Here is a 23,892-nt window from a genome sequence, read left to right on the forward strand (position 1 = left end):
TTCAGAAAAATCTGGTAAGAGTTATATGAACTCATGTAGAGTGACATGAGTAGAACCAGAACATACTAGCAGCAAAATTTTAATGATAATCATCTGTGAAAGACTGAACTATTCTAATCAATACATTGGTACAAGACAATTCCAAGGGCCTCAAAAAATGCTATACATCCCGAGAGAGAGAGAGAGAGAGAGAGAGAGAGAGAGAGAGAGAGAGCAAGAAATTTTTGTTGATGAAAAAGTACAGATTGAAGTTCTTTTAACTCTATTTTTATTCCTTTTTTAGAAGGGGAGCCATGTGACTAATATGGAACTATATTTTGCATAATTTTATATGTATAATTGATAAATTGTCTTCTCAATAGATAGGGGAGGATCTGGAGGGAAGAAAAGAACTAGGAACTCAAAATTTTTAAAAATGAATGTTAAATAATAAAAAAAGATATGCTCTTTTTACAGCCAGTTTTCCAGTGTAACTTTACCAAGAGGCAGGGGCATGATTTTGGTAGAATAGATCTATATCCCATGCTATGCCCCTCCCATATCTTTTTACCAGCCAGCATTGGGAGTGAACAGATTTTCCTTATGGGTGGATCCCCATTTGAGTAGTGTCAGTTGTTAGCTATGGGCTTCCCCTGCCAAATTATTTATACAGGTGTGGGCAGATCAGCTGGTAAAATTTGAGAGGGATATTGGGACAACAACAATGACAGTATGAGAAAATATGACTGCTTATGTAAAGAGGTACTCTGGGAATGTTCGGATGAGATGTCCTTCATGTTGGGTAAAAGATGAGAGCATTATCTCCTATAAGAAGCTTTGGGTAAAGCTCCTGAAAAAATGCAGATGATAAAGAGATGATCAACTATTAGTATAGAAGGTTGTTAAAACTTTACAATGCCATCCATCATTGGAGCTACTCAAGCTTAAGCCATCACTGAAAACCTCAACTTCCTTGGGCACAACAGAGGACCCCCAATGAGTTCATAGGGTAACAGTTTCCATGAGATATCTTGGAGGCAGAGAAAAGAGACATCATAAATTCTTGGGAGTTGGTCCCAGTGTGGGGACATATTATAGTAACCAATCTGTCTATTATTATGAGTTGGACAAAATGTGTTCTCTAGATCCAGCCATGATGGTAGGCTAGGGCAGCTAGGTGGTGAGGTGAATAGAGCACTGACCTTGGAGTCAGGAGGACAGGAGTTCAAATGTGGAGGGATATCTCCAGCCCTGATATATATATCTGGCCTCCAGATGGCTCTGAAGGAGAAATTCAAATTCAATTCATGTATTTGTCTTGGCATCACCTCCATGTTGTGATCTTCTTTGAAAATGGACAACATAGAGTGGCTAGGTGGCGCAGTGGATAGAGCACCAGCCCTGGAGTCAGGAGTACCTGAGTTCAAATCCAGCCTCAGACACTTAATTACCTAGCTGTGTGGCCTTGGGCAAGCCACTTAACCCCATTGCCTTGCAAAAACTTAAAAAAAAAAGAAAAAAAGAAAAAAGAAAATGGACAACATATGATGGTAGACCTGAGTCTTTTATAAAACCCTATTAATTTTTAAGCTTTTTAACTATGCTTTGATTGGGACTCTATAGGGAGTGACAACAGATGTTGAGACCCTGTAAATCTATAACCATGAGTTACCTTGGCTGAATATCTTCCCTAGATATCTTTATCACTTCAGTCACACTTTAAATTTGTGTTACTTTCTTCTCCATGGGCTGTGTTTTTGTGAATATACTTTTAAAAAATTCTGTCCTTATTATCTGAGTAAATACTTTTTTATTTTTAAAAACATTTTATCTTTCCCAATTACATATAAAGACAATTTTTAACATTCATTTAAAAATATTCTTGATTTCCAAATTTTCTCCCTCTCTTACCTACTCCCTCCTTGAGATGGTAATCAATTTAAGAAAGGTTATCCATATACAATCATGAAAATCTTGACCAAAAAGAAAAATGTAATAAAAAATAAAGTGAAAATAAGCATGCTGTGATTTCTGCATTCTCTGGAGGTAGATAGCATTTTTCAACATGAATCCTTGGAAATTATCTTGGATCACTGTGTTGCTGAGAAGAGCTAAGTCATTCACAGTTGATCTTTATACAATATTGTTACTCTATACAGTGTTCTTCTGGGTCTGCTCACTTCACTTTGTATCAATTCATATAACCCTTTACAGATTTTCTGAAATCAGTCTGCTTGTCATTTCTTAAAGCACAATTGTATTCTGTTACAATCACATACGACAACTTGTTCAGCCATTATCCAATGGATGGGCATCCCTCAATTTCTAATTCTTTGCCACCACTAAAAGAGCTGCTATGAATATTTTTGTTTTCATAGGTTCTCTCCATCTCTCCCCTCCTTTTAGAGAATCTCTTTGATTTGATTTAATTTGATGCAGTCCTAGTAGTAGTAGTAGTAGTAGTAGTAGTAGTAGTAGTAGTAGTAGTAGTAGTGGATCACAGGGTTTGTACAGTCTTAAAGCTCTTTGGGCATAGTTCCAAATTGTTCCCTAGAATGGTTGGATTGGTTCACAACTCTACTAATAGTGCATTAGTGTCCCAATTTTTCCCACATCCTTTCCAACATTTATCATTTTCCTTCTCAGTTGTATTAGCCAATCTGATAGGTGTGAGGTGGTCCCTCAGTCTTATTTTAATTTGCATTTCTTTAATCAGTGGTGGGTAAATGCCTTTTTCTAAGAGCTTATTGTTAATGAGAAGCGCATTGGTGGGGATTGTCAGTACAGTACAGTGCTAGGAATAGTGGCAGGTGCCTCTCTGAGCACCTGACTTGTTAGTGTGTTTGGGGTGGGGTAGGAGTGAGTCGATGTAATACTATAAATATAATTTCTGGTTGAGGGGAAAGGAGAGCACTAACAACCTGGGGTAATCAGGAAAGACCTTGTGTGGAGGTGGCTCTTCAGCTGAGCCTTAATGGAGGGTGAGGATTCAAAGAGACGGTGCTAGTGTAGTCTATTTAGCAGTCATAAGATGCAATCTGGTATTGGAAGTAGTCCATAGGCCAGGGTGGCGACACGAAGCTTGGGAAGCCAGATGGGAGCCAGATTGAAAGCATTTTTATTTCCTGTACAGTGAGGCACATAATAGGAAGAAAATCAGATTTAGAGTCAGATGACACGGATTCCAATCCTTACTCTTCTCATGGTGGCTTTGGGCAAAGTTCTTTTTGTTTCTTCTCTCCAAGATTATTTCCTTATCTTTAAAAGAAGGGGGTTGACTTTGAATGTCCCTTCCGGGTCCAGATTCTTTGGATAATACATGTCTCTCCAAGTGATTATTTATTGTTTGTGAAAATTAGTACCAAGGGGATAGGGATCATTTTTATTTATTTATTATCATTTACAATGTTAGAGTAATTCTGAGAACTTTGTATAATTGGAGCTCTTGGCAAAGCTCACTGGAGCACTGGAGGAAGCAGTGAGATTTGGCAGTGAAATCCTCTAGGGTATGCTCACAGAAGATATTTTTGGGTTGGCATCTCTCCTGCCACTCCTCAAAATCACATCACCAGTACACATGCATATTATCTTCTAAGACACTCTATCTTTGGATAAACTGATCTACTTGCCCTTTCTGTAAGTTACTTTCTGCTTCCAAATCTTTGCATAAGTTTCCCTAGGTTTGGAATACACTCCCTTCTCCCTCTGCCTCTTAGCATCCTTGCTTCCCTTTGAGGCTCAGGTAGATGCTCTATCTTTCACCAACAGAGTCCCATTGATTGGGGAGGGAATAAGTGAATTGTAGAGGACTGGAAGGGAATCACAATTATACACACCTGGGGGGTGGGGGCCTCCTCCCCAATTTGGTCTTCCCTTCATACCAGAGAAGAAGCTTGAATTATTATGCTATTAAAAATTGAAGTATATTAATGGTATATAATATTATACACCTATTTTTTCCCTCTCCTCCTCCCTATAGGATTTTTTTTCCTGTGGTTTTTGGACTTCTCTTTCTAAGTGTCATTCGTGGGTATTCAGTTTTGCAGTCTATCTCCTCTTTGAGTTTCTAATCTTTTTTGGTGTTTTCCATTATTCTTCACATGTCATCTGCAACTTCAGCAAAACTCCCCCCAAATTCCCATTTAATACCAACCCTTGATATGTCCAACCTGTGAAGGGGGAAGTTATGATATGAAAGCACTAATTGTAGTTACTTTTACCAAAATGTACGCCTTATTTTAATTTTTGTGCTTGAGTTAGGTATGGTAGTTCACACCTATAGTCTCCACTCTAGAGGAGGCTTGAATTTGGGACTTCTAATTTGGAATGGGTTATACTGATTGGATATTCATGTTAAGTCTGGCACCAATATGCTCCACTAGGCTGCCAATGGAGTGGCAAGTTGACTGAGGTCAGAGATGGAGCCACTCCTGTACTAATTAGTAGTGGTAAGACAGGACAATCCCTTCTCAGAAAAAGAAAACCAAATTAAAAAAGTTGGTAGGTGAGTGAGTCCCTAGTCTAGCTAGGGACAGAGCCTTCAGACCTGAAAACCTGGAATCAAATTTCACCTTCAAAAGAACTTTACCAAGAGCTCCAATTATGAAAAATTCTCAGAATTACTCTAATATTTAAATAATAACAATAAATAAAAATAATCCCTATCTCCTTGATACTAATTTTCACATGCTAATGGGGTGATTCTAGGCAATCTTAGGTCTTCTTGCTCTAGATAACTTTCTAAGACTCTGAAGTTGCAAAAAAGGTTCTGACTTTCATTTAGGTTGTTTCCTGGATCAATTAAATCATGATTCCCTTTAAAACTATAATTTCAAAATATAAATATTGAGTGTCTTCATTGCTAATATTTTTCCTTCCCACTAAGGTACAGTACAGTTTGGATCTTTAGTCAGACCCTTGGAAGGCCCTTGAGCTCAGGAACCATCTTGCTACTGTGCCACTTTCCCCAAAGATCTTTTGGGGTCAGCCACACAGCCCCTCTGAAATGCCTTTTTAGCAAGCCCTAAGGGGAGGTACTCTACAGGAGTGGAATTTTCCTGGACTCAGGAAGAGGAGGAAGGCCCTGAGCATCAGAGGATTGGGCCAGGGGCTCTGGGCCAGTATCTAGGCTAGAGTTTGAGGTTTCTTTAGCTTGGTGGACCACCACACTGTCCTTAGGACCATTGCTGAGAACAGCCTGCAGCAGGCTTCTCTCCCTGCATGGGGCATCTTTTCCCCAGTTCATCTCATCCGTTGCCTTGCCAAATGCTGGAACCTTTTCAAGGCCCCAAGCACATAATTCCCAGAAAGAATCCCTTTGAGCTGTGTGATACTGGACATGTCCCAGCAGTTGCTTCCCAGGAGGGATGGGGTGGGCCAATTTCTTCATTAGCAAATGTATTTCATGTAGTGTTTGTTGCAGATACTGAGGCTGGCCAAGGAACAGCTTCCAAACCTATTTTATGAGGAATCAACTTCCTTGGGGGGGGGGCTTCATCCTCTTTTGGGGGTGGGGCCTTTTTCATTTCTTCCCCTCTTCTCTTTCTAGTAGGATCTTCATCTTCCTTATTTTATTGTTTTCTTCATTGACTTCCACTCCATTAATTTCTTTTTTTTCCCCTCTCCTCCTCCCTATAGGATTTTTTTTCCTGTGGTTTTTGGACTTCCCTTTCTAAGTGGTATTCATGGGTATTCATTTTTTTTTTTTTTTGGTTTTTGCAAGGCAAATGGATTAAGTGGCTTGCCCAAGGCCACACAGCTAGGTAATTATTAAGTGTCTGAGAACAGATTTGAACTCAGGTACTCCTGACTCCAGGGCCAGTGCTCTATCCACTGCGCTACCTAGCTGCCCCGTGGGTATTCATTTTTGCAGTCTATCTCCTCTTTGCTGACTGATACCTCTTTCTCCTCTTTATCCTGCCCCCCATTACATCATAGGATCATAGATTTAGGACTGGAGGTTGTGAAGTCCACCCCCCCCATTTTACAGAGGTGGAAACTGAGGCAGAGAGAGGCTAAGTCACACAAGTTAGTAAGTGCCTGAAGTGAAATTGAAATCCAGGTCTTCCTGGTTCCTTGCTCAACCCCTAGTCTCTGTGACATGCAAACTCCTTGGTAGAAGGGACCTCTGGGAAGTATAAGGCTTTCCTTTTACACAGAAGTCACTTGATATGTGTTTGTTGAATTGAATTACTCTGAAACCTTCCCTTAGCTCTTGACTTTGGGTTGTGTCCAACTCTTTGTGACCTTTGGGGTTTTCTTGACAAAAATACTGGAGAGGTTTGGGCCATTTCCTTCTCATTTTACAGATGAGAAAATTGAGGCATACAGAGGTAAGTGAGTTGTCCAGGGTCACATGGTTAATAAGTGTTTGAGGTTGGATTTGAACTCAAGACTGGCACTCTATACTATGGCACTATCCAACTGCCCTCAGCCCTTGACTAGACTGTTATTTTAATGGGATAAACAGCAGCAACCATATACTATTCTATTCCCCCGACTTTAGGAAAAGATGTTTTTCTCTCCTCTTTTGCCCCTTGTCTTCCCTAACACAGTGATGACTCAGATCTTTATCACCTTATTATTGCAATAGCTGCTGGCGGGTTTCCCTGCCACAGGTCTCTCCACTCCAGTCCATCCTCTATCAGCCCCTAAAATGATCCTCCAAAAATGCATTCAGGTTTATACCTTAACACCTTCCTAGTCTATAAATCCCAGCAGGATACCATCTAAAATCTTCTGACCCTTTCCTGCCCTTCTAGTCTTCTTAGTCCCCTCCAGTGACAAGGGTCTCTTTGCTCTTCCTCACACAGGACTCTGTCTCCTCTCTCTCTCTCTCTGTAAAGCAGTGGTGTTGAATGTCTTGCCCAAGGACACACAGCTGGGTAATTATTAACTATCTGGGGCTGGATTTGAACTCAGGTCCTCCTGACTCCAAGTTGGTGCTCTATCCACTACTCTACCTAGCTGCCTCTGTCTCCCAACTCTTAAGAATTTCTCAAACTCTTCCCCCACTCCTGGAATGTTCTCCCTCCTTACCTCTGCCTCCCGACTTCCCTGGCTTCCTTCAAATCTCAGCTGAAGTCTTTGCTTCTTTCTCAGGTCTCCTTCATCTTAGTGCCTTCCTTCTAAACCTTTCCCCAATTTATCCATCCTATATCTTGTTTGTCAATTATGTGTTGCCCACCCTCCCCCATTAGAGTGTGAGCTTCTTTAAGGGCAGGGGTTGCCTTTTTTTTTTTTTGCCTTTTTAAAAAAATATCCTACACTTAGCAAAGCAGTAGCTTAATAAACACTCATTGCCTAATGCTCATGAAAAAAGAGCCCTCCTCCAGGGAGTCTTGGCTGGTTTGGGCCCTGGCTAAATGCTCTGTCTTGGCACAGTCAAGGACAAATAACTGGCTAAGTAATTAATTGAACTGCTGCCCACTTAGATTCATTTGCTAAAATGACCAAAATAACTGGACAGAGCCATAGATAATGCCTCTCCTCAGAGCAGATGATCTCTCACTAGTTAGTCATCTTTAGTCACTTAGATTAGTCTCCTTACTAAGGTCAGTATTACAAAGAACCCTGAACTCAGGGCCAGATCTGACTTTGAAGACTGGCTCTTCCAATGGTCAGCTCTGGGATTTCAATGGTAAAAATGTCTTATATTAACATGTTGACATACGACTTGATAGCATAGTTAGAGGCCTGGACTGGTACTATCAGCCAACCACCTAGCCCTATTTTACAGGTAGAGATAGAGGTAGATTGTGATTAAGAGATTTGTCCAGGTCACACAGCTAGCAAATGTCTAAGGCCCAATTTGAATTCAGGTCTTTCTGACTCCAGGCTCAGTTCCCTACTAACTGTATCATTAGTTGCCTAATTTGATCCTTCATGTGAACGATGTAGGTAGCATCAACAACATTCCTATTTTCAATGTCATTAGGCTCTGTGCAAAGTGCCAGTGATACAAAAAGAGGCAAAAGACAAGCTCCTCAGGGAGCTCACAATTGAATAGAGGAGTCAACTACATACAATCAAACCCTATACAGGATAAATTGGAAATAGTCACTAGTGGGAAGACTAGAATTAAGAGGGATTAGAAAAGGTTTCCCATAACAGGCTTCATATTGAATCACAGACTATTCTTGGTGAATTGGTGGGGGAAGGAGGCAAGGGATAAGTAAGAAGATGGGAATGTGGTTGGGTGGAGGATAGATTGGGAAGGGCCTTGAACTTGAATGCCAATAGAGGATTCTATATTTGATCCTGGAAGCAATAGGGAATTGCTGGTGTTAAAGGAGATGGTGGCGGGGAGAGTAACATGGCCAGATACATGCTTTAGGAAATTCCCTCTGACAAGTGAGAGAAGGATAGACTGGAGTGAGAAGAGAAAAATTATGTGATTTACCAAGGACCACAAGGTCAGAGTTCCCACTGGTGTTGGGCTTGACTCTGATGTGTGGCTATGAAAAAATGGAGGGGATTCTGTACAAGGGAATCAGTTATCTCACAGGTTGGCAACCTCAACTGGTTTGTTTTAGATAATGAAATGTTATCCTATTATGATTCACAGGAGGATGTGTGCAAAGAGTAAAGGAAGCTTAAAGATGACAATTTATGAAATTAAAGTCCACCAGGCAGACAATACAAAAATGGAATTAAGTATTCTGGGGGAGCAGCATTTCCACATGAAAACTGTGAATGCCACAGAGAGGCAGAGGTGGATAGCTGCTCTGGGCAGAGTAAAATCTTGTTTGGCTAACATGAGCACAAAAAAAAAGGAAAACCAAAATGTCTGAACTTCTCCTCTACTGTCACCTTTCCATGCAGCAAGTTCATACCTCCAAGAATTTGATCATCATGATGACAGTCATTTATCTTCCTATGTAGAGGAGATGAACGGACACAATTCATCATCACAATCGAACAATGTGTGAAGATAGTAAAAGCTAAGTTGAGACCAGAGAGATTTCACTTGCTGTCTCCAGACCCTTTAATTTCTCCTCTGTAATCTTCACTTGTTCAAATGGTGAAGTTTCATCTTGGTTCTAGAACTTGGAGAGGTAAAAGAACCAGGGGCATTCACTTCATTGATCTCCCAATGGTGCAGAAGAACCAAATCAGATACAGACTACAATGATGTTCCCTCAGAAAACCCCGATAAATCTGTTCACCTTTCAAGAAATATTCTCAATGTAGTTTTGGCATCAGCAGCCATTCTTGAAGAAAACAAAACTGTGACCAGAAAAAAAACATCTAAATTGGAAGATGGTCTTCCATCCTTCTCTTTCTGAGAAAACCCAAGTGTCCAACTTTCTTTAAGTTTTGCTATACAAAATCTGTTGTAATTGTATTGCTTATAAGGAATGTTTTTTTTCCCTGTACCTGGAAGAATTTCTTTGCATTTTATAGAATAACATTTAAACCCCCCCAACATCTATTAAAAAACCTTTACAATGTATTTTATCTTTATATAATTTATTTGCAATAATATTTTCCTAACAATTTCACAATATGAATGTACATTTCTTCGAACTTATGATGATTTAACATTTAGGCCTTTTGAGGATAAATGTAGATTTTATAAAAAAAAGTATGGAGGACTGATGCCATCAGTTTGTATTGTTATTTATAAACATAGAGCTTTTTTTTTTGCAAGGGTTTCATTCTGACAGAGGTGTGAATTATATGATTGTACCATGGACCAATTGGTCATTTACCCCCATTAAAAACGTGTTACCACATTAGTGGACAGTGATCACATTGTTTTCCTTGAAGACAAAAAAGGGAACAACTAGTTCTTAACATATCTTTAAACCTAATGATGTGACATATCAAGGATTTTTAAAAGTAAAACCAGTTGTCTTTCAGATGTAGGGGTGGTGCTGCTGAATTGTTGACACCAAACTTTTGATATGAAGTATTTAATTTTCATTTACTTTCTTTTGCATCAAAAGAGGATAGAATTCTGATTTGTGACCAACCAAATTTAAGATGTGCATTTGTTATTATTTGCATTGTACCAGAAAAAAGAGATTAATGATGAAGTGCATTTGCTCATTTTAAAACAGAAATAAATTTTTTTGGTCTTTTTTTGTGAAGAAAAAAAAACAAATTAGAGTTGGAGGAAGCCCAGCTTCCGAGATATTTTTAGGTGTGCTAGGAAGAGTATAATGGTATCTGGGTCTTGAACAGGAGGTTAGATTCTTTTCTCTTTCTTCTGGAATAGCTGCTTGATAAGTTTCTCATTCCTTACATTGACGAAGCAATTTTTGTCTCTCTTCTTTATTCTGGACCTCCTCAATGTGAGGGAACTTTTGCAATGGGTTATTTCATCTTTAAGGCCTTACAAAAGATTTTTGTTTGACCTTTATTGGGTATATCTTCACTATGGTTTAGTTTCTTTGCAGCAACAGACAAGTCTTCATCTTCATGCAGATTTCCTTCTTGCTCATATATTGGAGAGTTATCTGTCAAACAGAATTCATATTTTTCATGTGTTGTCTGATCAAACAAACCTAACATCCATTTTTCTTTTTCAATTTGGACTTTTCTCTCACTTCTGCTTCTTCATTTTAAAAGCAACAAGCAGTCCATCTCCATAGTCTTATCCTTTGTCTTGACTGACTAGCATCCCCTTATATCTATTACAGTAATATCTATTGTATATTGAGAAAGATCTGATCTAAACCCCCCTGGTTAGCTTCTTCTTATTTATTTTTTTTCCAATTACATATAAAGATAGTTTTAAACATTCTTTTTTTTAGGTTTTTGCAAGGCAAATGGGGTTAAGTGGCTTGCCCAAGGCCACACAGCTAGGTAATTATTAAGTGTCTGAGACCAGATTTGAACCCAGGTACTCCTGACTCCAAGACCTGTGCTTTATCCACTACGCCACCTAGCCACCCCTAAACATTCTTTTTAATAAGATTTTGAGTCACCATTTTTTAAAATTTTTATTTACTATTTTATTTTCTCTCAATTATTTTCCCCAGTTATATTCCTCCAGAAATTTCCTAACCTGGGAGTTCCCATCCAGTGCAATCATAGGTCCAATAGGTGTTCTTATCCCTTCAGGGCAGGTATTGTGTGTTTTTTTTTTTTTTTTTTTTTTTTTTTTTTTTTTAGATTTTGCAAGGCAATGGAGTTAAGTGGCTTGCCCAAGGCCACACAGCTAGGTAATTATTAAGTGTCTGAGGTTAGATTTGAACCCAGGTACTCCTGACTCCAAGACCAGTGCTCTATCCACTGTGCCACCTAGCCACCCACAGGGCAGGTATTGTTTTTGACTTTTTATATAACCCCCATATGCCTGGAACATAATGCATAATAATTACTAATTAATTCATGTTTGTTGAAGGATTCTCTATATTCATAGCTGGTAGTCCCTGTTGCCCCTCCTATTTCAGGGCTTCTGGAATGGGGCCATTCTCCTTCCATCCCTGGTCAGGGTAGGGGTGTGTTGGGAATGTCGATTCCCCTTCTACTCCACCAGTGTTTAGAGTTTGGCTATCCTGTGAATTTGATCTGTTCATTGATTAACTATTTCAACATCTTGTAGATGGTAATTTTTTGTTTTATAATGCTTTCCTATCTTGCTACACAACATCTAGGTACTATAGATAATAACATTAAAAAGTTGGATGTGGTCCCCCCACCACTTCCAATACATTTTTTTTGGCAAGGCAATGGGGTTAAGTGACTTGCCCAAGGCCACACGGCTAGGTAATTTGTCTGAGGTCGGATTTGACCTCCAGTCCTCCTGACTCCAGGGTTGGTGCTCTATCCATTGATCCACCTAGCTGCCCCACTTCCAATACATTTTTTTTAGGTTTTTTTTTTTTGCAAGGCAAATGGGGTTAAGTGGCTTGCCCAAGGCCACACAGCTAGGTAATTATTAAGTGTCTGAGACCGGATTTGAACCCAGGTACTCCTGACTCCAAGGCCCGTGCTTTATCCACTATGCCACCTAGCCACCCCTCCAATACATTTTAAAAAGATGATTTCCATTAGTTTTTGCTCCATAGTTTTATCTAAATTTTTCTAAGTCCCACTTTTGGATGAAGAAAATAATAAAGTAAAACCAGCAATGACCATATCTCACAGCATTTGCCACATCTTACACTCACAGTTCTTTATCTTCCTACTGAGAAGAGAGACATATATATTTCATAATTTTTTTTGACTGAGATTAGTCTTTAGGATTAATCAGGGTTCAGCAGCTTTTTAGTGTTGTTTACATTTTCATTCTTGCAGTTGTTTATATTTCTTAGCTGTGTGGTACCAGAAGACCAGAGTTCAAATTCAACCTTGGACACAGATGCTTCCCTTGACTCAGTTTCCCCATGTCTAATATGGGGTGTAATAATCACATCTACTTTCCATGTTTGTTGTGGAGTCAAATGAAATAACAGGCACAAAGGTATGCAAACCTTAAGATGTCATTTACATGTTACCTATTTATTAGGGGGTATTCAGGGAAAAAAATTAAAAGTATGCTTAGTAAACCTTTAAATTTAATCTGTCTTATTCCCACTTTCTTCATGACTTTTTTAATGACCAGACAATCAACAAAACAATATACCATACCCTGCTTTGTAGCATTTGCTGATATCCCTGTTATAAATGTTTATTCTGAAAGTTTAACAATTGGCTTTCTAGTTTTTTTCCTTTTGCTTTCTTTTGTCTGTGCCACTCATAAAACTGTAAGGGGCAACCTCACCTGCCATTTAGTCCAACCCCAAATTATTCCCACTTTTATATGTCCTTTAATACAATCTAGCTTTTGTTTTTAGACCTTCAACAAATGAAAAATCTCTTTTCCATTTTTTGGGCATCTTTAATGAGAATTTCTGACATCAAGCCTATAATTGTTTACTTATAGGTTCTACTCCTTATTCCTGGTTCTGCCCCCTGTGGCCAAATGCAACACATTTAAAACCTCTTCCTCTTGACAAACTTTCAAATACTTGAAAGGATTATCATGTCATTCCAAAGCTAAATACCCCCAGTTCCTTATATAACTTGGTCTTAATATCTTTGCCATGCTACTTCATTTCTTTCTATGTTCTCTAGTTGTCAGTATTCTAATAATGTCCAGAACCAAATGACTTTCTCCAGGTGGTCTGAGTATGGCAGTGGATCTACTTATAGAAATTTGGCTTCTTTGAATGGATCCTGCATTTTTCTGAATTTCCTCCCATTAGTCATTTCTTACAATTGTATAATGATAATGCATTGTGGTCATATGCCACAGCTTATTCTGTCATTCTTAATAAATGGGCACTGATTTGTTTCTGGGTTTTTACTTTGACCAAAAGTGCTGGTATGAATATTTTGACTATTTATGGTAATTAATAAATTCCTGTTAACTTGACTTCTTTCTGACATTGACCTCCTTCCAAATCCCTCTTCATGCTTGTATTTTCTTTCTGTTAATGATTTTCTATTTATCTTGTATATAACTTGATATATATATATATATATATATATATTTGCTTGCATTGTTTCTCTCAATAGATTGTAAGTTCCTTGAGGACAGGTACTGTCTTTTCTTTTTGTATCTCCAGTCCATAGCACAGTGATTGCTTGATTGCTTGATATATTCTATGATGAGATCATTGATCAAAGTCTAGAAAGCTTAATAGATTTGCTTACATAAATCCAAATTGTTTTTCCAGAATGGTTAGAGCATTTCACAGTGTATTAGTGTATCTATATTTCCTTAGCACTCCCAGCATGAGCTATTTCTGTCTCTTCTCTTTGCCACTTTAAGGTATGTGAGGTGAAACATGAGAGTGACTTTAATTTGCATTTATCTTAGTAGTGATTTGGAGAAAGCTCTCAAATTGCGGATGGAAGTTTGTTATTTTTCTTTTGAAAATAGATTGTTCATCTCCTTTTATATGTGGTCTTTATCTTGATCTTTTTATTGCATCTGATGCTGTTGTTCATTCAGTTCTTGAAAGTCTATCCTTCCTGTCCAGGATTTGTCTCCAGTTCATGTAGTCTTCTGGATTCACTTTTCTACTTCTTTTTTAGTATGCTACATTTCAGGTGATATTTGGTAAGAGCTTTGGGGAATTATCAATAAAAATTGTTGAAACTATGGCACATAAGGATTTTAGTAAGATCTTGATTGAATAAGATTTCTTTTTTTTGCTAGGATTTTGTTTACTTTTTTAATAAAAGAAAGATTTTATTTATTTTTGAATTTTACAGTTTTCCCCCAAATCTTGCAAATCTTGCTCCCCTCTCCCCCTACCTCCCCACAGAAGGCAATCTATTAGGCTTTACATTGTTTCCATGGTATACATTGATCTAAGTGGAATGTGATGAGAGAGAAATTATATCCTTAAGGAAGAAAAATAAAGTATAAGTGATAGCAAAATTACATAAGATAACAGGTTTTTTTTTTTTAAATTAAAGGGAATAGTCTTTGGTCTTTGTTCAAATTCCTCAGTTCTTTCTTTGGATACAGATGACATTCTCCATCGAAGACAGCCCCAAATTGTCCCTGATTGTTGCACTGATGGAATGAGCAAGTCCATCAAGGTTGATCATCACCCCCATGTTGCTGTTAGGGTGTACAATGTTCTTCTGGTTCTGCTCATCTCGCTCAGTATCAGTTTATGCAAATCCTTCCAGGCTTCCCTGAATTCCCATCCCTCCTGGTTTCCTAATAGAACAATAGTGTTCCATGACATATATACACCACAGTTTAAGTTATTCCCCAATTGAAGGACATAGACAATTTCCAATTCTTTGCCGCCACAAACATGGCTGCTATTAATATTTTTGTACAAGTGATGTTTTTACCCTTTTTCATCGTCTCTTCAGTGTATAGACCCAGTAGTGGTATTGCTGGATCACAGAATATGCACATTTTTATTGCCATTTGGACATAGTTCCAGATTGCTCTCCAGAAAGGAGATGAGTTTACAGCTCCACCCACAATGTGTTAGTGTTCCAGATTTCGCACATCCCTTCCAACATTGATCATTGTCCTTTCTGGTTATATTGGCCAGTCTGAGAAGTGTGAGGTGGTACCTCAGAGATGTTTTAATTTGCATTTCTCTAATAAGTAGTCATTTATAGCAATTTTTCATATGACTATGGATTGCTTTGATTTCCTTATCTATAAATTGCCTTTGTATATCCTTTGACCATTTCTCAATTGGGGAATGGTTTTTTTTTAAAATTTAATTCAGTTCTCTGTATATTTTAGAAATGTGTCCTTTGTCAGAAATACTAGTTGTAAAAATTCTTTTCCAATTTACTACATTTCTTTTGATCTTGGTCACAGTAGTTTTGTCTGTGCAAAAGCTTTTTAATTTAATATAATCAAAATTGTCAATTTTGTTTTTAATGATGTTCTTTATCACTTCCTTGGTCATAAACTGCTTCGCTTTCCATAGATCTGACAGGTAAACTATTCCTTCCTAGTTTGCTTATAATATTATTTTTTATGTCTAAATCCTGTATCTATTTTGATCTTATCTTGGTATAGGGTGTGAGGTGTTGGTCTAATCTAAGTTTCTTCCATACTAACTTCCAATTTTCCCAATAGATTTTTATCAAAAACAGAGTTTTTATCCCAATAGCTGGACTCTTTGTGTTTGTCAAACAGCAGATTACTATAATCATTTCCTGCACCTAGCCTATTCCACTGATCCATCACTCTATTTCTTAGCCAATATCAGACAGTTTTGATGACTGATGCTTTATAATATGTTTTTAGATCTGGTAGGGCTAAACCTGAATAAGATTTTTTATGATGTCTTTATGGAGAAGATAGAATGTGGTCAGATGATAATATATAATTGGTAAATCAATAAATGAAAAATAGGCTTCATTGTGACCATGACTTGAGTCCTTGAGTTCTAAACTGTAGTGTTCCTTGTAGTTTAGGTGTACTACTAATTCTAGTAACAATCTGATGAGTATTTAGACTGAGGGTTTGGAGGGAATGGAGGCAAAAGGATCCTCACGATAAGGATGAACTTAGATTGATGGGGTCCCCTCCCTAACATTCTCTGAGGATCTTTCTTGGGTTCCTGCTAGAACCAGGAATTCTAGCAATGATGTAATTATTGGCTCTGTTGCCTCTGCTTTTGCCCAAGGCCTTTTTTGGCTTCTGCTTTGCCTGTTGTCAGTGCCCATTGCTCTGGATTGCTTAAAGCCATCCTTGACCTTTCACCTTTTATGTGAGGGTCTGCCTAAACAATTGCCTCTGGGGTCTTGTTTGCTATCCAAAAGCCCTTCTTAGCAACAACTATAATTATAAGTTCTGTCCTTTCTAATTGTCCCTTGGTGGCACCAACTTCTGACATTCAGAGTTCACTCTGACAGATTTAGTGGCCTCCTGAGAACATTTTTCCTTTTCTTTTTCTTCTCTCCCTAAATAAATGAGAATATATCAGATCCCTCTTTGCTAAAGCATCTCTGAACTCTCAATCCAGTGTTGCTATCACAGTGCCCAATAAAATGTCTACTTGCTTGGGAGAAAGTCCAAGTCCAGTGAATTCTTTCTTAGACATCCCCACTAAACCCAGCATTTCTGGGTGTGAACCCCAACAAAGTCAGAAAAATGGAGCAAGTTAAACTCATGTCCTAATCAATGTTGAAAGCCGGCCTGTTGGTGACCACTTCATTTCCATACTGAGAAAGATAAGGGAGACCAAGTCTAGGAAGGAAGGAAGGAAAGAAAGAAAAAAGGAAGGAAGAAAGAAAGAAAAAAGAGAGGGAAGAACAGAGAAGGAAAGAAAGAAGTAAGAAAAAAGGGAAAGAAAGAGACAGACAGAAAAAGAATAATAGGACTCAAAGAAACCTCAATGTCCCCTTGGACAGAAGCATTCTGTGGAATGTTGTACCTAATTCACCACTTTTATCAATGACTTGGAAGATGTGGTGTGTTCACTAAGTTTGGAGTTGACATGAGACTGGGAAGGGGACATATTATGTTGAATAAGGAATTGAAAAGAGCTTGGGGGCAAAATGGATAGAGCACCTGCCTTAGAGTCAGGAAGATCTGAATCCAAATGTGGTCTCAGACTTACCTGCTATGTGACCATGGGCAAATCACTTAACCTCTGCTTGCCTCAGTTTCTTCATCTGTAAGATCCGAATAAGAACATTATTTCCCTTACCCACCTGCCCCCAGGTGATATGAGAATCAAATTAATGTTTGTAAATTGTTTTTCAGAGTTAAATTTCTATATATTTGTCCTTCATTTTCTTTTTTTAAGGTGGTTTTTTTTTTTTGCAAGGCAATAGGGTTAAGTGGCTTGGCCAAGACCACACAGGTAATTATTAAGTGTCTGAGACCAGGTTTGAACCCAGGTACTCCTGACTGCAGGGCCGGTGCTCTATCCACTGAGTGACCTAGCTTCCCCTGTCCTTCATTTTTAAAGAAGACCATTTCAATCAGGGAAGGGATACCATGTCCAGCATGTGAATTGAATTTGAGTGAGGGGCTGCTGTGCTAAATCACCAGTCTCACTTTCTCCTCCAGAGCCATCTGGGTCCATGATTCAGGACAACTGGAGATGGCCCTGGATGTGAGGTAATCAGGGTTAAGTGACTTGCCCAAGGTCACACAGCTAGTAAGTGGCAAGTGTTTGAGGCCAGATTCAAACTTCAGTCTTCCTGACTCCAAGGCCAGTGTTCTATCCACTAGCTATCATCATCATTAATCTCAACAGGCTAGAAGCACACACCAAATGAAATAAAATGAAATTTAACAGGGATAAATAAAGTTCTACATTTGAGTTTTGAAAAATCATACTTGCAAGTAGGGAAAGTGGGAAAAATTGTTTTATATTACCTGGGTCCTATCACATCTAGTGTCTTTTATTTGATTTCAGTAGTCTCCTTAGCATTGATGCTCATAAGCTTGAGAGTGTAGGGCAGTCAAAGCTGTGAAGTAAAGTATATAAACTAACCCTAGTTAAAGGAAATGGGGCTATTCAGCCTGGAGAAAGGCATATCTGGAAGTGATTGGATATTCCTTTAAATTCCTAAATGGCTATCATGTGGATTAGATTAGTTTAGCTTTGTTTTACTTCAAAGGAAAGAAATGGAAAAAGGGGGGAGGAAGTCAATTTTAGTCTCCATTAAGCTGATTTCTATAAGTTAGAGGATAATTGTTTGTGTGGTAGGTATAACTCCCTCTCAAGCCCTATTAGCCTAGGAGAAGAAATAGAAAGGAGAAGATGCCTGCTTTAGCAAGAAGAGGCTTGGATCAGGAGGTCTAAGAAAATATATAATCAAAAGAAAAAGTGACCAATGAGATTTGTGGAAAAGGAGAGTAACTGCTGAATGCCTTTCCTTTGTTTATTAAGCCTGATTATTTTGTCTATCCATTCATCTGTCTATCCATCATCTCTATCTATCTCTATCTATCTATCTATCTATCTATCTATCTATCTATCTATCTATCTAATCTATCTGTCTATCTATCACCTTTGTACATAGCTGTTTCCATATTGTTTTTCACATTAAAATGTGAAGACAGGGATGGTTTTTTGCTTTTTGTTGTATCCTCAGCTCTTGCACCTGGTAAAAAGAGGTGCTTAATAAATACTTGTTGATTTTAAGGGGAAAATAATCATTTTGGTGCCTTCCTCTAAGCCTTTCTCTCCAGCTTGTCCTGTATATGTCTTGTTTGTACATAGTTGTTTCCATCTTGTCCCCCCCATTAGATTGTGAGCTCCTCGAGGGCAGGGCCATCTTTTACCTTTTAATAGTCCCAATTCTTAGCATAGTGCCTGGCACTTGGTTGGTTGGTTCTTGTCCATTATCAAAGAAGGTCACTATGACACTACTCTGTTAGAGTCAAGGTAAATTATGTCCAACTGTGGCTGATCAGATCAACACGCTCAGAATGTTCCTCCACAGGCCAGGTACAAATAATCCAGGTGAACACCTGGAATGGTTCCTCCAAATTTATGCATCTCATGTTTCCTTTGACCTGTTTCCATTCTGCCTCACTCAGAGCAGCACCTCCTCTGATGAGAGCACAGGACATGCTACATAATCAATTCCATAGTTATTTATACAGACTTTAAGGATGTCCCGGTATTTCTTCTTCTGACCCCTTGTAGGTTCTCCATTAAATAGTCTTTTTGGCAAGGGTATATCTGGCATTCTAACAATGTGGCCACCCTAAAGTAGTTGCACACTCCGTAGTAACATTTGAATGCTAGGCAGTTTAGTTTGAGAAAGGACCTCAGTGTCTGACATCTTCTGTCAGGTGATCTTCAGAATCCTTCTAAGACAATTTAAATGAAAGCAATTCAGTTTCCTGACAGGGTGCTGGTAGACTGTCCAAATCTCACAGATCTACAGCAGTAATGTCAGTACAATGATTCTGTAGACCTTCAGTTTGGGGGTCAGTCTAATACCTCTTCTCCCCACATTTTCTTTCGGAGCCTCCCAAACACTGAACTAACTCTGGCAATGCATGTGTCAACCTCATTGTCAACGTGTGAACTTATCCACAATATTCAAAAACTTCTCCATTTGCTGTAATAGATGGTTCCACATATGGATGGTGTGGTGCTGGCTGATGGAGCACCTGAGTTTTCTTCATGTCATTTGTTAGACATGACACTTAGTAAGCACATGATATATGTGTTTGACTCATCGATTGACTGAATGGGACCCCCTTTGAGGTAGTTATTGTTAGACATGGTAGGGTTATGGGAAGCAAGTGGATTAGAACTCAGGGAGACAGAGGACTGGGCAGAAACCAAAGGGTTAGAGTTTTGGGTTAGGGGGATGAATCCTTTCTCCTGGAAACAAATCACATCATATCCTATTTTTACTATCCTCAATTTCTAGGGAGTGGCATGTGACCCTGACTCTCCTTTTACAAATGATTTTGTTTCCATAGCCTGTGGGCAATGTCATTGCTTGAAATCAGAGTTTGGATGGCCCTAAGAAATTTTATATTTCATAGATGAACTATTGTAGGACCCTGCAACTCTAAAACCTTTTTGTGTCCATCTTTGCTTCCATCTTGTCTCTATCTCATTGCCTCTGTCACTCACATTCTCTCTCACTTTCTGTGTCTGCCTCCCTGTCTGATAATTTCTCTACCTGTCTATATTTTTTCTATCTTCTCCTTTCCCTCCTCCCTCCCTCCCTCCCTCCCTCCCTCCCTCCCTTCCTTCCTTCCTTCCTTCCCTTCCTCCCTCCCTCCCTCCCTCCCTCCCTCCCTCCCTCCCTTCCTTCCTTCCTTCCTTCCTTCCTTCCTTCCTTCCTTCCTTCCTTCCTTCCTTCCTTCCTTCCTTTTCTCCTTTCCCCTCTTCCTCTATCTTTCTGTCTCTCCTTTTGTTCCATAGTGACACCTAGTGTTAAAAAATCCAAACTTTTCTAAAAATTAGGGTTCTCAAAAATGCAAATTGCTTTGTAGGCACGGACTTCTCCTCCATTGATGGTCTTTTAGTAGAGACTTGATGTGGTGGTATTCCTTGCCAGGGATGTGTATAGAAAATTCCTCTTGTTGCATTAGACATCTTGATGTCTACCACCCTTGATATCTTCCAACTCTAAGATACTCAGAATTTGAGACTTCCCTCCATAAATACTAAAACACTGTGTGACTCTTAACTTATATCAACATAGTTTGTTATTAATCTGATGTAGAATTTAGAACTAGAGAAAATGTAGATATTATATGGTCCAATAGTTTTCAAACTTTTTTTTCCCATCAGATCTGAGGAAACAAAATGATTCAGCTTATACTACTTTGTATCAGATTAGTTATGGAAGAACACCATGTTAAGTGAAGTATGTTACAGTGTTGACTCAGGATCCGCCCCCCCCCCCAAAAGGCGAATAAATGATTGACTGAGTAATGTAATGTAATGGGAGGTATCATGACTTTATGGACTTATAATTATGACTTATAATGTGAAAATTAAAATTCAGGACTTAATTGACATCACTATCTCATCGATGTGGGTATTCTTTTCAGGGATGAGGATGGCACCTGTCCATGTCTGCCTCTCCTTTTGTAGAGGGACTTTTGTCTCACCTTTTGCAGGAGGACTTTCTTTACATTACTATCTCACTACCACCCTATTAGAGCCTTCTTTTTGCAATGAAGAACAAAGAACAATTTTCCAATTACACTCTCTATTACACTGTTTTATAGCTATAAACAGATATTTGCAATTTAGACCCCCTGTTCAAAGATGAGATTCTTGAGGATGTGGAACACTTTCCTTTCTTTTTTAATTCAATTTTATTTTATTTTCATTCTTAAATTCTTTCTCTTCTCTCTCCTCTCTCTCATCCTTTGAGAAAGCAAGAAAGATGAAATTCATTACACATATGTATAGATATGTAAAGAAAATGTCCAGATTAGCCAAATGGAAGAAATTAGTAAATTAGAATAAAAAGCAATAAATTGAAGAAAATATGCTTCAATCTGTGCTTTGTATCCATCAATTCTCTATCTGGATGTGGATAAGATGTTTCATTATGACTTCTTTGGAATTATGGTGGGTCATTATGTTACTAAGTCTTTCCAAGCTGACTATCATTATAATATTGCTGCAACTGGGAACTTCTTCCACTGACAAAGTAGATCTGATTCAATTTACTTATGATCAGTTTGGTCAAGTCTTCTCAGAATTTTCTGAAATTGTCCCCTTCAATATTTCTTACAGCATGATAGTATTCCATCATATTCATATACCATAACTTGTTCAGCCATTCATGGGCATGTTTATGCCCAATTGATGGTTATTCTCTGTTCCAATTCTTTGCCACCATAAAAAAACTGCTATAAATATTTTTGTACTTGTGATTCTTTTTCTTTTTGATTTGTTGTTAGACTCCATTACTGTTAGCCCACTGGGAGTCTCTGCTGGTTCATTGCTACTGAACTGTTGGCTCTCATTTGGTCTTGGTCTCCTGTTAGTGGTTTTTCCCCCTGCAAGCTTATGTACTGGGCTAAAGGTCAGAACTGAGTCACTGTTCTGCTCTGGGACCCAGAGACACATTGTGAAGATTCTGCAATTTGTGCTCAGCCAACATCCTGCCAGTCTGTGCTTTTATGATAGTTGCTCTTCTATGTCTTGGATCTCTGACCTGGACCTGGGTAATGAATGACAGTTGCCAGGTGGCCTCTGTCTCTGCTCCCAACTCCAGTTTGGGGGTCTCTGGGGAGCTCGTTCTGCCCTGATGCCTTCTACTCTGATGTTTAATTTCAGTTCCCTTTCTATCTCTGGGTCCTGGAGTCCACCTGGTCTGGCCATTGCTTCAATGTGATGCTCCTGCTCAGTCCTCACTCCAGAGTCTAAAGACCTCTCTCTATGTCTTCTTAATGTGCTCTAGGTGAGAAAGATGACTCATTGTGACTTTTCGTGACTTTCCCATCTGAATTTGGACTAGTGTGTATTATAAATTGCCGTGGAAGACACCGATTATGGGAGCTGGGTAAAATGCTATCTCTTACATGCCACCATCTTTACTCCCTCTTCCCTCATCTTTGACCTTTCTACATATCCCCAAGGCTTAGTATAGTGTCTGGCCCACAGTCAACATTTAATAAATGTTGACTCAATGTATTGTGTTTTTCCCAGAAGTCCATGGACACTTGTTCCCAACCCCAATGATTGATTGAATAAACTATGTTATTACAAAATTATATTGGTTTGGGCATCATTTATTGCAAGTAATTGGGGTGTGCTTAAATTTTTCCTCCCATCATTTTCCATAGATTTAATCTGAGGGCCTGGTATAACTCTAGGATCTTAGTTGAGATAATGCAAAAAATTGAATTGAATTTTATTTCATTAGATTTGTAATGTTAGTGCTTTATAAGATCTGTGATTTTGTTGGTTTGGGAACTTCTTCCACTGACAAAGTAGATCTTAATGAGTAGCTATGATCAGAGGTGTATGCACACTTACACAAACACACACACATGAGTTCATCAACCCCAGACCATGCTTGATGCCTCTCCAGCTGGGTAAGACAACTAGAACTTTTTCTTTGCTTGTGTAAATTTTGAAAGTTCAGAATTTCCTCTTTCCTGCCATGGTGAAACATCAAAAAAGGAATTTGAGGAGAATTAAAGTAGAAGTAGTGATAACTTTTTAGGAAAGAAGTTCAATTCAATGAGCATCTAACCAGTATAATGGAAAGATTTTTGATTCTGAAGTCAGAGGTTTAGGAGGCAACACGATGGTGCAATGGTAAGTGTATCTGATCTGGAGTCAGGAAGACCTGAGTTCAAATCTGGCCTCAGACAGTAGCTGTGTGACCCTGGGTGCCTTTGTCTCAATTTCCTCATCTGTAAAATGAGGATAATACTCTCTCAGAGTGGCTGCGAGGATCAAATGAGATTAAAAACATGCTTAACACAGTGCCTAGTAATATTAAGTAGGTGCTATGTAAAAGTTAGTTGGGATGATTACCTCTAAAGCTTACTCCTTTGTGACCCTGGGTTAATCTTTACTAAGGCACTCTTTCAACCTCAGTTATATCATTAGAAAAAGAACACTGGACTTAGTCTCTGGGATCTGAAAAAGAGGAGCAGGCACTCACTTGAAGGCATGGAAGAAAAGTCTAGGCAAGGAGGAGAGAAGGATGCCCTTCTCCAATATGGCAGTCAGGCAAAGAACTCATCAGTGAAAGCACAGGGCTACAGGGAGTAGTTGAAGCATCTTCCAGGGGAAGAGACCAAGAACACTTCCAGGGTATGCTTTGTAATCATGTCTCCAATAGAGTTTCTTTCCCCCAGCCACAAAATGGGGTAGATCCAAGTCTCCTCCTCCTTCCTTCCTAAGACAGCTAGATCTCAAGCTCACTGGCAAACACTGCACAATTTAGAAAGACAAAAACAGAAACAAAAACCCCAAACCTGCACCTGGACCTGATTGGCCCCAGATTCTCTGACTTCCC

General features: G+C 38.8%; 1 pseudogene; it reads left to right on the top strand.

Annotated features, from left to right (window-relative positions):
* Nucleotides 1-254: 254 nt before the first annotated feature.
* LOC141517416 (pleckstrin homology domain-containing family A member 3 pseudogene) lies at nt 255-9,719 on the top strand (annotated as a pseudogene).
* Nucleotides 9,720-23,892: the final 14,173 nt, after the last annotated feature.

The sequence above is a fragment of the Macrotis lagotis genome, chromosome 3 (assembly GCF_037893015.1).
Source record: "Macrotis lagotis isolate mMagLag1 chromosome 3, bilby.v1.9.chrom.fasta, whole genome shotgun sequence".
In the NCBI taxonomy this organism is placed as follows: Eukaryota; Metazoa; Chordata; class Mammalia; order Peramelemorphia; family Peramelidae; genus Macrotis; species Macrotis lagotis.